This window comes from Pinus tabuliformis, chromosome 8 (assembly GCF_031772625.1).
Source record: "Pinus tabuliformis cultivar Carrire ecotype Pingquan chromosome 8, CPIR1, whole genome shotgun sequence".
Classification (NCBI taxonomy): Eukaryota; Viridiplantae; Streptophyta; class Pinopsida; order Pinales; family Pinaceae; genus Pinus; species Pinus tabuliformis.
Window position 1 is genome coordinate 2,078,693,444 of NC_142294.1, and position 15,884 is coordinate 2,078,709,327.

The following is a 15,884-nucleotide window of genomic DNA, read 5'->3' on the forward strand; positions in this document are numbered from 1 at the left end:
CTTTGAGGGGCATTCAGAGGCTGAATATTCAGGGCTATTGGTGTTTCCATGGCTAATAAGGCTTCTGACTTGTATGCGAGCTGGTTTGAGTGAGCAGAGCAACACAGAGGGGTTTCTTTGCAATAGAAAGGTGAGTTGCAAGGAATAGAGGGTGAATTGTGAAAGCAGCAATTGAAATACTGCTCAGAGGACTGATGAAGCCAGTACCAGGACTGATAAAAGTGTTTCTATGGTGGATTTATGCAGTTGAGGTTCTAGTTCACGACTGCGTGAACTACCTGTGAATTTATATAAATTTTGCTAAATGCAGGCTCTGCAGAAAGTTTCTTGTCCCGCCAGTTGGAAATGGATACAGGTCACTGGATGTTTGTTGGTGAATTCAGTGCTTTACACTCTCTTAAGCCAGTTTCTTGTACAAATATGGATAAAACCAGGTGCGGGGAATGTTTTTGAGAAATACCTTGTGAATTGCCGGTAACAGTTGCAAATGCAGGTATGACGAATGCCCCCACGGTTTCTGAGTCGAGTTCTACAGGTTGGTGCTGGTTTGGTCGTGAAATGCATGCAAAGAGAACAATAGTCGTTTTCGCAAAAAGTGGGAAAACGCAAATTTTTGGCTAAAACATGGATTTTTTGGAATATTGGCGCGTTTTTTGGATGACGTCAGCATGACATCATCAGGTGGGGTCAAGGTCAGATGACGTCAGCATGACGTCACCGGGTGATGTGGCAAGCTGTGAGTGGTCCACGGGGATGGTGAGGTGGCGGACAGATCAGAGCAGTGGCGGACAAGGGTGCTGAGGCGGCGGCAAGGTGGCACTGACGTGGTGATGACGTAGGCATAGCAGGACCGGCGGTAAACCAGAAGCGGTAATGGTTTTTCTCGGACCGCCTTAGATACGGTCGCTGTTTTGTCAGAGGGCGACCTGAGAAATTGTGAGGGCGACGCGTGGCAGAGGCCTGACGTCACCCTCTGACAGTTTCTCAGGTGCTATCTTACGGACGTCGGGCCCAACCCGATATGCATACAGGACGTCCGATCAAAGGTGCCCAATCCGACGGTTGACAGATCGCTAAATAGTGCGGACGATACGGCAGCGAGTGGAGTAATAAAATACTATTTTCTTTGAAAAACACGCCCGGCGGGACTTTGGGTTTCGGCGGAGTTACATAGTTTTCATTGTATTTTTCAAATGAAACTGTATATTGCGCCCATACTTTGGATAAGTCGGAAAAAGTGGGTTTTTTGTGTATTTTTGCGAATAGAGCGGGTTAGGGGTAAAAATGGGGTTTTTACAAGGTTTTTTAGCAAATGAAGGGGTTAATGGTTTGGATAACTTCTGAAGGGGGAAAGAGGGGTAAAGCTTAGGGCTCTTAAACTGACCAGATGTCAATTTAATCCCTGATAGTGAACATATGGCTATAATGCCAAGGGGAGGGATATTTATACAATGCTTGGGGTTTATACACCATAGTGTTATAATAGTAGGGAAAGGGTAACATAGGGGATTTAGATAGTAGAAGTTAGGGGTTAATATGGATGAAAAGGTGAATGAGGAGTGATATCACTAAGTTTATTTGAAAACCACTTAGCTTAGAGAGTAGATCAAAATGAAAAGAATTTTAGACAAGAAATGTGGCTTTTAAAGGAATAAGAGCCACCATAACACCTCAAATTTTTCTCATGAATCTCAACTGATGAAGGGATGTTAGTAATGGTTGTTAAAGGGGAAAATGGGAAGTTAGACATGCTCCTTTGCTTTGCTGCAACCTGATGGAGAAGAGGAGCTTCTCAATCCACTGATATTCCTTTGTGAACAGGTTATCAAACACTTAATTAAGAGGAATGACACTTCTGCAACTCCATCTACTTACCCATCTATTTGCCTAGCATTTTTTGTTTCTCCATGGAGGGTGCACTTAGACTTGCAGACCCTTATGTGCCTTTTCTTTTCTTTGGCTTTTTTCCTTTTGATTTTCTATCTAAGGCTACCCTTATTGCTTCCAAGGTCCCAGATTAAGCAGTTGGGAACCCTACTTCTCTGCCTAGCTACTGGTCTGCCAAGATTAAATGATTAAACAGTTTGGACAGACTTCTTTCTCTATTCTACAACAGAAAATTGAAACATGGCATGATCCAGATTAGGCTGTTGGACCATCCACCAAAATTGAGTCAACATCAAGCTATGTACATACCTTGTCTTCTCTTGGAAATATGGGATCTTTGTATCAGCAAAGCAGAGCATATTTGGAACTTTCTTTGCCAATCATGAAATATGAAACCTATTGATATAGGTAGCTAACAGATAAAACCACACATCACCCTCATACTTGACTATAGTAGTATAGAATGCGGCCTCTCAACACAATAATATAAATTTACAAAATGCAACATTAATATCTTTTCTCACAATCAACAAGGAAAATAAATTCAAGGTTCAAAGAGCACAATGGTGATGCCCAGTGTGAGGTGTTTGAAATTTCTAATGGGGGGGAGGCAACATAGGATTATGGGTACATATGTATATGTGGACACACAACTCCCAATTATTTGAAGGTACATATGTATATGTCAGGACACACAAAATCCCGGAGGGTTAGCTCAATTGATCAAGGTCTCCTTGCTAGAGCACCTTGTCATTGGGAGGCCACAGGGTCAATTCACCTCAATGCCTTTGAGGTTAGGTTCTAATTAATTTGGTTGGCTAACATACCTTCAGAGGGATCTGCTCATATCTTCCTAACTAAAAAAATAAGTAAAATTGAGCCCATTGCTCCTAAGTATTTAAAGATGATGATCCTTTTGTACAACAATTTTTTTAGTTATCAAGATAGTGAATTTGATGTACAGGGTGGAGAAATGGGATGGATACTCACGTTCTCAAGTGGGACCATGTTTTAAATGTTTAAAGATGAAGATCATTTCTACGAAGTTTTTATTTACAAAGATAATAGATTCAACGTAGAAGGTGGGGAAATGGGATGGATGATCTGAAAATGGGGCACTTAAGCTTATTTTTTAACTTACAAGAACCTCTCCCACTTCCAAAGCTTGTATAGTCCCAAGTATTAATGATTAACCTATGTGGAATTAAATGTGTGCTTGAAAATATGGGTGTATGCTTATGTTTGTTTCAATTTTTTCAGGTTCTATAAATTGATTTGCTTACACTGATATAAAGAAAAATAGTAGTAATTAAAACAACAGACACAATGCAGCAATAAAACACACACAGAACAGCAATATTAATTTGGAGTTCACCCAAAACTCTCGGGCTACATCTCCATGAGCTCTAGTCAACTCGACTAGGCTCTCTGGGATTATGGCAAAGTCATTTTACAAGCTCTTTGGCTCAACTCCACTAGTTTACAAAGGAACAATGGGCTCAAAACACCATCTCTCCCTGGCTCTTGAAGCTCTTGGATTTTTGGCTCTCGGCCCTGGCTCTTGGGTCTGGCTCTTGCTTTTTTGCTTCTGCGCTACCTACTTATTCTCTGTTTTAGCAGCAGCTCCCCCTGTCTCTGTCATTCTGTCAGTCTGTGGATTCTAAAAGCCAATCGGTGTTTTCTGTTCATTTCTCCTTCTTGGGCTCTTTGGCTCCTGGCCTCTATCCGCTCAGATTCTCCTCTAAGTGTTAGCAATCATTGCTAAACGCTTTCAGGGATGGTGGCCACCTGTTTTGTAACGGAATGGTCCATCAAGCCTTTTAAAATCACAAAAATGGCATTTTCTATTTTCACAGAGAAATACACATAAACATGAGAAAAATCCATCAAACACTATTCATCAGACTTCAAATATCCATAAATCAGCCCTATAATTCTATCGGGTCTGCCTTTTAATTGCTTATCGCACCTCCACCATTGATCTGGAAGATCTAGATCCAACGGCCGTGGTCCATTTTGGGCGGCCCATGCATACGGGAGTTAACCGCTCGAAAAGAGTGGTTTTCTCTCTCCAGTGCCTCGACACGTGGCAGCGGTGTACGGGCTTGGGCGGAGCCCAGCCAAAACCTCTTACCGCCTTTAGTCCTCCCGAAACCTTGCTTGTTTTGTGGTTTCCCTTTATATTTAAAAATACATTAGAACACTGAAAATACCGTCAAATGGCTTTATGGCAAACTTCAAATAATATGCATTTGCATTTATAAACCTTTTCAGGTCCAGATTCATAGCTTTATTCACATTTCTTTTGTTTTTCATTCATTTCATGAAAATGCAATTTACATTGATAAAGCCCTTTTACCGGACATGAAATATTATACAATTGTGTTTTGAAAAATTATCGGGTCTGGCCTTTTTATCACAATCGAGGTCGTCGATCGCTGATATCGGTGATCGTAATGTTGCTCAGCCGATGCCAATTCACCAATCTGATCATCGTCGATCAGCATATCACGTGACCGCAATTGCCAGGTTCATGGTCCCCACATCGCATCTTTGTCTGCCTTCGATCTGATCGATTAGATCGGTGGATCAGAGTTTCCTCCGCCTTTGCGTAAATCTAGACTTTGCCTTTTTCTGATGTGATTTTCCTTTATATGGGTTTTTTTTCCAATTTTAGGGGTTTTTGCCTCTTTTTTCAAAGAATCTGGGCATTTTCTTTCTGCAATAACTTCTGCACCCTAAGTCCATTTTTGCCCATTCAAGTTGCAATAGATTCAGAATGAAACAATCTCTGCAATGGGGCTAGTTCCAAGAACTTCCTTGGACTTTCATTTTTTTCCTCTGTGAGGAACACTTAGACTTAGGAGTTTATCCAAAATCCATTTTGGATCATGCCTTCCCAATAAAAGAACTTTTGGTCTCCAAAAGACTGATATATTGATCTGAATAGTAAATGAGAGTGACTCACTGTCTTCTTTCAGCCTCCCCCTACACTTGCCTTGCATAGTGCCTCTAAACCAAAGTTTCTAACCACTTCCCTTCTTGGATGGGATGGTCTTCCTGGGAAGAGTTGCGTTCTTCTTTGCCTTCCTGTAGAACTCTTGCTTAGATGGTCACAGAAGGTAGTTTGAACTTCTCTACCTTGATCATTGATCCAAGGTGGCTCAAACAAATGTGAAGTACACCTGCTCCACAAAAATTTCACTTGTACTTGTTTGACAAGCTGTCAACAACAACAGAAATATAGACAACATCTGGATGGTCTAACTCCAACTTCAACAAAAGAAACAAATTTCACATCTTGTGAACACCTCCATGCCTTACATCTGCATACAAATGATGGACTAAGTAACAAGCCCACAAACATGCCTTTAAGAAAAGTGACCCTTCAAGTCAAGTAGGTAGAAAAAGACCATTTGGACTCTTTTTCAAAAGATGAAAAACTTCATTATTACCTCCATCTTGGAGACCAAATCATCTTTTTCCAAGTTAATATGGCATTACATGCATGTTTACAACAAAGCAATCAACCCTTCATGTTAATTACACATACATGTTCAAATACCAGGGAAACATCAACATCCTTGTGTTCATGCTCATCATGCTTATGCATGCCTTTCATCCTTCAACTTTCACTTAAGCACACCGTATTTTCGAAGATGAAATGAAATATAATGTTGCAACAACAAAGTGAGTCTCCTACTCAACTTCTCCCATTCACCTTCTTGGTAAAGTCCTACAACTTGCATCTCATCAACAAGGTGATCCGGATTTAAATAGGAACGCAATAGATTACAGAGATAACCATAAATACAGAGATGTGATAACCATAAATATAGAGATGCAGCGGAAATAATACTTCATTTCATTACTGTAAAATACTGAAATATGCTTACAAACAGAAATGGAAAGAAACCAGCTAGGGCGATGGTAGCTTATCTCTGAGAAGAGATGTGGCGGCTACATGCCTCTGAACTGTTTCGAACTGTATTACAATGAGGCTCGAAGGCCTATTTATTGTTGAGAAACAATGGAAAACCCTTCACATCCCGAAACCTAGCCCTAGAAGATGAAACACCAAATTGTGGGCCCCGTTTGGGTAAATTGGTACATCAATTTCCTGGGGTCGTAACTTTGGCATACGATCTCTGTTTGACGCGTACGATAGCTCGTTAGAAAGATCTATCCGAGTACTACCACTTTGGGAGGCAACATCGGTCCATGGACCCATGTTGCCCCAGAATCCAAAAAAACGTCGTTTAGGGCCTCAAAACGGCTCCGGAAGTTCAGGACCCGAAAAACTGCTAAAAATAGTAAACTATGCTACAATTTAGGAAACTAAAAAGACTAAAAGAGACAGTTGTGGGGGTCCAAATGGGATAGGTGGGTGGCCACCAACATCCACCTGGATCATTCCTCCCCCCTTAGGAAGCAATGGTCCCCATTGCATTGAGTTCCTCCCTGAGATGAGGAAGCTTCTGCTGAGTTGGTTCTCTGGTGAGCTGTTCTGCAATCTCTGATGTGTCCAGAAATGGTGGAAAGCATGGTCGACGATGGTCCACAATGAATACCCGGTGCAAGCGAAGGAATGGAGGAATGCTGTGCTTCAAAGCATTGTTTCCCATAGCCTTGGTACTGCTGTGAGGACCATGTCGGAGTGGTCGGAGCTTCTGATGGGCTCTTGCAAGGCGTTCTTTCTGCAGATGAAACCAAACTTTGTTGCCCACCTGAAACTTATGTGGTACCCCTGTGGGTGAGGAGAAGTTGTTCCTGTGTTCTGTCATGACCGTATCCCTTTGTTGCTGCTGCTGCGTGTAGGAACCCTTTGCAGGGGTCATGGATGTAGCAACGATCTTCCCCTTATTTTGGGAGTGAACCAGACAAATGAATTTCCTGGTCTGTGATATGAGCTTGCTGCCTTTCTTGGTAGTGATCAAGGATGTGGCAGTAGGTGGGGCTACCTCTGGTATCCTGTATAATGAATTATTCAAAGAAATAATGACAGCACGAGGCCTTGACTCATACACAGCATGTCGCCTCCATAAGTATGGCTGGCCTAATAGTACATCACAAACATCCAGAGGTGTAACATCACACAATACCTCATCTGTGAAGGGTTTGATGTTGTAGGGAAGGCGGCAGTGCTGGCGAACTTTCAGATCTCCGTTTGACGCGTACGATAGCTCGTTAGAAAGATCTATCCGAGTACTACCACTTTGGTAGGCAACATGGGTCCATGGACCCATGTTGCCCCAGAATCCCAAAAAAACGTCGTTTAGGGCCTCAAAACGGCTCCGGAAGTTCAGGACCCGAAAAACTGCTAAAAATAGTAAACTGTGCTACAATTTAGGAAACTAAAAAGACTGAAAGAGACAGTTGTGGGGGTCCAAATGGGATAGGTGGGTGGCCACCAACATCCACCTGGATCACAAGGAAATGCAAATAGATGCATCAATAGACATGCAACCTTAATTGGAAAAGAACTCTAACCATTTCTTACCAATCCATTTCAAAGGTCCTCCCTTTGTCTGCATATCAGCATCAGCACGTGAATCATCCTGAGACACATTAATCATGGAAACTCCCTTTCCATTTCTACCATATTCTCTTTTCACCTTCTTCATCTTTTGTGGAAGCATTGCTAGATTTAGAGACCAACACCTTTCAGCAAGATGCCCTTGCTTATGGCAGTAAGTGCAACACATGTGCATCCTCTTGACAGCATGCTTTGCCTTGTCCAATGAACCTTTGGCTTTCTGCTTCTTTTCCTTTAAAAGTTTCCTTTATGTGTCATTCTTTTCCAACATCTAGAAACATGATGGTTATCCAAACCACAAAAGAAACATGCAATTCTTTTCCCATGCTTATGTGGAAATTTACCATGCTTTGCAAAATCAAAAGGAATATGTTTAGAACCAGATTTATACCTGCCTCTTTCACCTTTATTGCCTTCATGAGGAGGCGAAGCAACTGAATAAGTGGCTCCCTTTGGAACACCCTCAATCTCTTCAATGCTTTCAGAGTTTCCACAACTTTCTGGTTCAAGTGTGTGCTTCTGAACACCTACATCCTACAAGTGGTGTTTCAAGCTATTGCATTCCTCCTGAACACAATCTTCACACTCTACAATGCAAATCCTTCTTGGAGCTATTCTAATGGTCTTCATGGCAACTTGGGAACTCTCTCCATAAGACTATCCATAACCAAGACCCAAATACGTAGGCCTTTCCTCAACCATTATTGGTTCAATAATACCTTGTGCATGCTTTCCCAAGCCCTTTCCTTCATAGCCCATCTTGTACATTAGCTTGGAACCTATGCCTCTAGTATGTTTTTCAAAAGAACCAATATAAGCATTCTCAGAAGAATTTGAAGACAAACTGGAATGGTTTACCTCTTCTTCAAGCTGATACTTGACCAAGGCTTCTTTGGCAACAAAGAGCTATGACTCCAAATCATGCATCCTCTTCAAGTTCATATTTGCAATATGAAGTTGCCTCTCCATTTCCTGCAGTTTGTTAGAAAGCAACTGCTTCTCTTCCTTCATGGAATTCAACTGCTCTCTAAGTATATTTCTCTTTCTTCCATCCTCATACATTTCTCTCACCTTGTCCATCATGATGAACAATTCTTGCTTAATGTCTCCATCGAAGAGTCTTGTGATGGAGAAGGAATTTGAGGATACACTTGAGGAAGTTGTCATTATGCCAATGAACAAAGAAATTCAAACAAGATTAATAAAGAGCTTATTTAAGCAATCTTTTGCAGCAAACCTCTTATGCTTCAGGGATTGCTTTGAGGTCTTTTGGGATAGAAGAATGCCTTCAACCCTTCTTCCTATTTGTCCTTTCTAGACTAAGCTGTCAATAGCTTTCCCTTCACTTCTGTAAACTCAAACAAAAGTCAGTCTGTAAACAAGCATACAATCAACCTCTGACTGTTTGAACACCTTTTAGTCAAGCAACCTTTGCTCTGTCAATCAAGCATTCTGATATAACTTCCTTTGAAGGTGGTTTTAATTAAACTTAGGCTCTGATACGACCTGATCTGAAAATGGGGCACTTAGGATTCTTGTTTAACTTACAAGAACATCTCCCACTTCCAAAGCTTGTATATTCCCAAGTCCTAATGATTAACCTGTCAGAATTAAATATGTGCTTGAAAATATGGGTGTATGCTTATGTTTGTTTCAAATTGTTCAATTGTTGTAAATTGATTTTCTTAGACTGATATAAAGAAAAATAGTAGACACAATGCAACAATAAAATACACACAGAACAACAATATTAATTTGGAGTTCACCCAAAACTCTTGGGCTACGTCTCTGTGAGCTCTAGTGAACTCGACTAGGCTCTCTGGGATTATGGCAAAGTAATTTTACAAGCTCTTTGGCTCAACTCCACTGTTTTACACAAGAACAATGGGCACATAACACCATCTCTCCCTGGCTCTTGAAGCTCTCGGCTTTCTGGCTCTCGGCCCTGGCTCTTGGCTCTGGCTCTTGCTTTTCTACTTCTGTGTTGCCTGCTTATTCTCTATTTTAAAAGCAACTCCCTCTGTCTCTGTCATTCTGTCAATCTGTGGCTTTTAAAATCCAATCAGCGTTGTCTGTTCATTTCTCCTTCTCAGGTTCTTTGGCTCCCGACCTCTGTTTGCTCAGATCCCCCTCTGAGCATTAGCAATCATTGCTAAATGCCTTTAGGAATGGTGGCCACCTGTTCTGTAACGTAATGGTCCATCGGGCCTTTGAAAATCCCAAAAATTGAATTTTCTATTTGCATAAAGAAATACACGTAAACATGGGAAAAATCTGCCAAACACTATTCATTGGACTTCAAATATCCATAAATGCACCCTATACTTCTATTGGGTCCACCTTTTAACTACTTATCTCACCTCCACCGTTGATCTAGAAGATCTAAATCCAACGGCCGTGGTCCATTTCGGGCGGCCCATGCGTACGGGAGTTAACCACCCAAAAAGAGTATGGGACACGTGGCAGCCAGTGTACGGGCTCGGGTAGAGCTCAACCAAAACCTCTTACTTCCTTCGGTCCTCCTGAAACCCTGCTTGTTTCGTGGTGTCCCTTTATATTTAAAAACACATTAAAACACTAAAAATACTATTGAATGGCTTTATGGCGGACTTCAAATAATATGCATTTTCATTTATAAACCCTTTTGAGTCTGGATTCATCGCTTTATTCACATTTCTTTTGTTTTTCATTCATTTCATGAAAATGCACTTTACATTGAAAAAGCCCTTTTATCGGACTTGAAATATTATACAATCGTGTTTTGAAAACTTATCGAGTCCAGCCTTTTTATCGGCATCGGGGTCGTCGATCGCCAATCGCCGATATCGGCGATCACAATGTCACTCGGCTCGAGGTTCTGTGCATATGGCATCTCCAATTCTGATTCGCCTATCTGATCATCGGTGATAGGCGTATCGCGTGATCGCAATCACCAGGTTCATGGTCTCGACATTGCATCTCTGTCTGCCTCAGATCCGATCGATCAGATCGATGGATTGGAGTTTCCTCCACCTTCGTGTAAATCCCACCTTTGCCTTTTTCCGATGCAATCTTCCTTTATAAGGGTTTTTTTGCCAATTTTAGGGGTTTTGCCTCTTTTTTCAAAGAAACTGGGCATTTTCTTTATGCGATAACTTTTGCACCCTAAGTCCATTTTTTCCCATTCAAGTTGAAGTGGATTTAGAATGAAACAATACCTGCAATGGGGCCAGTTCCAGGAACTTCCTTAGACTTTCATTTTTTTCCTTTGTGAAGAACACTTAGACTTAGGAGTCTATCCAAAATCCATTTTGGATCAATGGATACTCATGTTTACAAGTGGAGATGATGTTTTAAATGTTTGTGAACAAATCAAAAGATGACTTCGACAATATTTGTAGTGATAATGATGATGATGGTTGACATCCACTAAGACCAATGTGGTCTATCAGACCTCACAAAAAGAGATTCTAATTGTCATTCTTAAAAATCTTGTTTCTATGATCAAAGAGCAGGGAAAGAAGCATTCCAAGATCGCTATAGTTGGGCTGGCTTAATAAGTTAAGAAGGTTAGAAGTTTGGTTGATGATAGGGAATTGAAAGCAGATGTGGGCAAGAGTCAAGTAGTCTTAAAGGAAGTTATTTTCATCTTCCACCTTCTTAGTATCACAAATATGACAAATTTTATTGTCTCGCGGAGTCTTGGGAGTAGACCATCATGTGGTATCACTCTGAAGCTCATGAGAGTTTGTTCTAATCCTATCGATGTTCACTTTCTTCGTAGTGCTAGTTAACATAAAGAGATAATTTTGGTTATCAAGGGTGGGTTTGATCACCTCCTTATGGTACCTTAGCTTCATTTTACCCCCCAACTCCTTAGCATCCCACATTTTTTCCTTAAAATTGGAGGTAATAATATATTTGATACTATCATTGCTTCCCATGATGAACTCCTCCTTAATCCCCCAAAGGTTGAGCCAAGACTGAGCATCTTGATGTCACCCACGCTTGAGGTGCAGGCGGGGGTTTTGACTAAATTGAAGCTTCTTCTTATACATATTGGATTCCAGCCTTGTGAAGCTTCTTCTTATACATCAGATATCTAAACATATCCATAATTTCAATGGGGGATAGACCAACTTAGATCAAGAGGATAGGATAGGGAGTGTTTCCCTTGATATTGAGGTTATATGTTATGAATTGCTTTTGTATCATCTCAATATTTCTCCATGACTCCCTAGATATACTGCACCCCCAAAATTCACAGTGGTATAAGATAACAGGGGTGATGAGAGTCTCAAAGAGAAACCTTTTTTTACTCCAAACGTAAAGATCGAATGACTTGTAATTGTTTTCAAGCTCATAATAAGATTTCCAACCTCTAATAATCCTTTCCTCAATGTTATAATTCCAGTTGATATGATTAGGAAAGTCAATACCCAAATATTTATAAGAAGAAACCTGCTCAAGACAATGGTTATCATAGACGAAACTACCATGGGTGAGATTTTTGGATTTAATTCTCATGGCTTTAGTCTTGTCAGTATTAACTGTCATACCCATCTTGGAGCAGTAGACATGAAGATTCTTAATATGCTTGTCTAGGTCATCATGGATCCTAGTAAGAATAATGATATCATTAGCATAAAGGAGAAGAGTAATGATAATATCAACGAGCTCGGTCCCTTTGCAGCTTGCAGTTTCCAAACACTCCTCTAGTTTATCGATGTAAATACCAAAAAGGGTAGGGGAAAGGGGACAACCTTGCTTAATCCCGATATTACATTTAATATCTTTAGACCACCCTTCCTTGGTCTTAAGCTTGGTAATTACAGTCTCGTAGAGGTGGATCTCAAAAATCCTTGGTTCAGGAGGAACCATGATCTCTTCAAGCCTTTCCCGGAGCTTATCTCGGGGGACAGTGTTGAAAGCTTTTCCAAAGTCCAAAAAACAACAGAAGAGTCATTTTTACTATTGTAACATTCTTCCATGGTGATATTAAGGGTGACAAGGTGGTCGATAGTCGAGTGATGTCTCCTAAAAATAGCTTTCCCTTTAGCTCTTTTACCCTGGTTCTCAAGCCAAAGGCCAGGCCTTTTTTCCAGAATGAGCCCATAAAGCTTGGTTATGATGTGGCTAATCCTAATGGTCATGTAGATAGAGGGAACACTTTTGTCCCCATTTTTTAATATAGGGACAATAATATTTTGTGTGAAAATATTAGGGAAGCCATGCTTTATATCTAAATTAAGAAGCTTGTGGAGATGAGGAATGAGGATATATTTTCCAATTTTAAATATCTCAGCTTGGTAACCTTCAACATCTTTGGCTTTAGCGAGCTTATTAATCACGAACTCAGCGTCATCTAGAGAAAATATATCATTCTTATTAGGAGTGTTTGAGATGGTTCCCATGGTGTTCGGAGAGTCATACAACTTCTTAAGATAGTTATCCCAATTTTCTAGGGGGATAGAATGATTATCTTTAGTTTTACGAACAAGCACATTCTGCGAAAAATTTCTAAGCACAGTGTTAGAAAGGTGGAGAAAATGCTCTTGTCTCTTATTAATATATGACCTCTTCTTCCTCTTAATGAGAGATTTGTATATACTTATATTTTGGAGCTTAATGCTTTCATTAGGGGTGTCTCTGATTGATTTCCTGGAAATTTTACAGTCTTTGTCATACCAAGGATTGGAAGTTCTATTATTTTTCTTATATGAAGTCTTATTAGAGAAATTACTAATGGTGGCAGTGATGCAGATGGATATTGGTGGCCACCCACCAATTCCACTTGGACCCCTGCCATTATTTCTTTCAGTTTTTTAGTTTCCTTAATTGTAGCACAATTTACTATTTTTAGCAGTTTTTCAGTTCCTAAATTTCCAGAGCCTTTATAAGGCCCTAAATGATTTTTTTTTGGCAATCTACCGCCAGCAATTTTTTGTCTAAAATCATATTTTCTGTTGTATTCCTCGGAGATATCTTTCCAACGGGTTATCATGCGCGTCAAACTGAGATAATATGACGAAGTCGCAACCCCGAGAAGTTGGTTGTCCAACTCACCCCAACAGGGCCCATAAACTCTTGGTGTTACATATCCTCGGGTTAGGGTTTTGGTTGTTTAGGGTTTTCTCTTATTTTTCAATAATAAAAAGGCTATTGAGCCTCATTGTAATGCAGTTCAAAGACATGTAGCGGCCACATCTCTTCTCAGAGATAAGATATCATCGCCCAAGCTAGTCTTATTTCCATTCTGTTTGTAAGCATATTTTAGTATTTGACATTAATGAAATGAAGTGTTATTTCTAATGCGTCTTTGTATTTATGGTTATATCCATAACTTGTTGTGTTCCTGTTTAAATCTAGATCAGTGGTATCAGAGTGGTCTGTTCTTTCACTGTTTTTATTTGCATGTCCCCAATGAGGTCGGGATATAAGGAGTTAGGGATTGAACTCATCGAATCTTTGCAAGACTAGCCTCACAAATCCCGACGACCTTCCATGGCGAATGAAAATAAAGACAAGGGGGCAAGAGATCCTATCAAAATCTTGCTCGAGGAAGCCCTCGAGTGACAAAGGAACACGATGATGGACAACTTTGCCCATCCAATGAGGTCGGGATATAAGGAGTTAGGGATTGAACTCGTCGAATCTTTGCAAGACTAGCCTCACAAATCCAGACGACCTTCCATGGCGAATGAAAATAAAGACAAGGGGGCAAGAGATCCTATCAAAATCTTGCTCGAGGAAGCCCTCGAGCGACAAAGGAACACGATGATGGACAACTTTGCCCAGATCCTTCAGCATCTACCCAGGGACGACACATCTACTTCTGGCAGATACTCTGGAAGCACCACACCCTTTAAGGTACAAGTTAACTTTGACATTCCCATATTTGAAGGTCAAATAGATGCAGACACTGTAGATAAATGGTTAAATCTGCTAGAAGGATATTTTTCCATTCATAATTTTTCCAGCTAGGAAAAGATCACATTTGCACTTCTCAAAGCAGCCCCCCACATCAAGGATTGGTGGGAAACCTACTATGAGTAGAAGGATAAAAGTACGAACTCACTATTTTTAGCTGCACCCACTCGGAAATCGTTTCAGGATTCCATCAAGGAGTGGTACTACCTTGTTAGGAGCTATGAGGATAAACACATAAATTCGACAACGATGCGACAGGGAAGGGACCAAGATATGTCTAAGTTTACCAATATTTTTCATATCTTTCACACAAAGTTGGGTATCAAGGATTCTGAGAATAATTTTTTTCTCAAGTACCTCGATTGTTTGCATAGGTACATCCTGGACGAGATGGAATTCCTGGACATATCCTCGCTTGGCATGTCATACCGATATGTGGTCAAGATCGAGCAAAAGTTCAAGCAATAGAAGCGAGACTTTGGATCTGTGAATCTAAAGCAAGGGAAATATGCCCACAAACCACAGAACAAAGGACCAAGCCAAGGTGGAGTGGCCCAGAATAACCTGCCAAATCCACAAGTAAAGAACAATGCCGCAAAGCCGAAGAAGGATGCAAGAAAGTGATGTGATTTCCATAAGAGCTCCACTCACAACATAAGTGAGTGTTGGGCCAAGCAGTCACTGGTGGTCAAGCTAAAGGCTTCAGAATTAGATGCATATTATAACTCTGAGTTAGAACCTGACAAGGGGAATGACAAAGGGAAGTAGATTATTGATGCGGATCCCAACTCCACTGTTTCCTCACAAAGATCTCGAAGGAGGAACCTGAAGATCCAGAGGAGGACAAGCACCTCTTCCACTACTATATGTGGGTAAAGGGTTCCCTGCTACAGTTCATTGTCGACAGCAAGAGCCAAAAGAACCTCATTTTGGCAGAGGTCATGAAGTGGTTGGGCTTACTGACCACAACACATCCACAACCGTGCACCATCGGGTGGCTTCATCAAGGACGAGATCTACACATGAGCCAGTAGTGCCACCTTCCATAACACGTCAAGCCCCTCACGGATGAGGTATTATGTGATGTTTCTCCCTGTGATGTTTGTGATGTATTATTAGGCTAGCCATACTTATGGAAGCAACATGTTGTGTATGAGTCAAGGCCTTGTGCTATTATTGTTACTTTTGGAAATAAGTTGTACAAGATGCCAGACGTAGCACTGCCTACCGCCATCTCTCTGGTTACTGCAAAAAAATGCAGTAAGCTCATTTCCAAAGCCAGGAAATTTATTTTCTTGATGATACACCCTCATGGAAAGAAGAAGATAGTGGCCACGACCTCCAGAAAGGGCCCCTCTGCATGGAAACAATAAATGGAAAAGGTCGTGGAGGAGTACGAGGGCATCTTCACCTCCCCCACAAGGGTGACTCTGCACTGTCAGGTCAAGCACTCCATCGATCTGACCCCAAGTGCGCCGCTGCCCAATGGACCAATCTATCGGTGCTCTGGTGAGCTCCAGTATTGTAGCAATAATGCTACAACTCCTGGGGC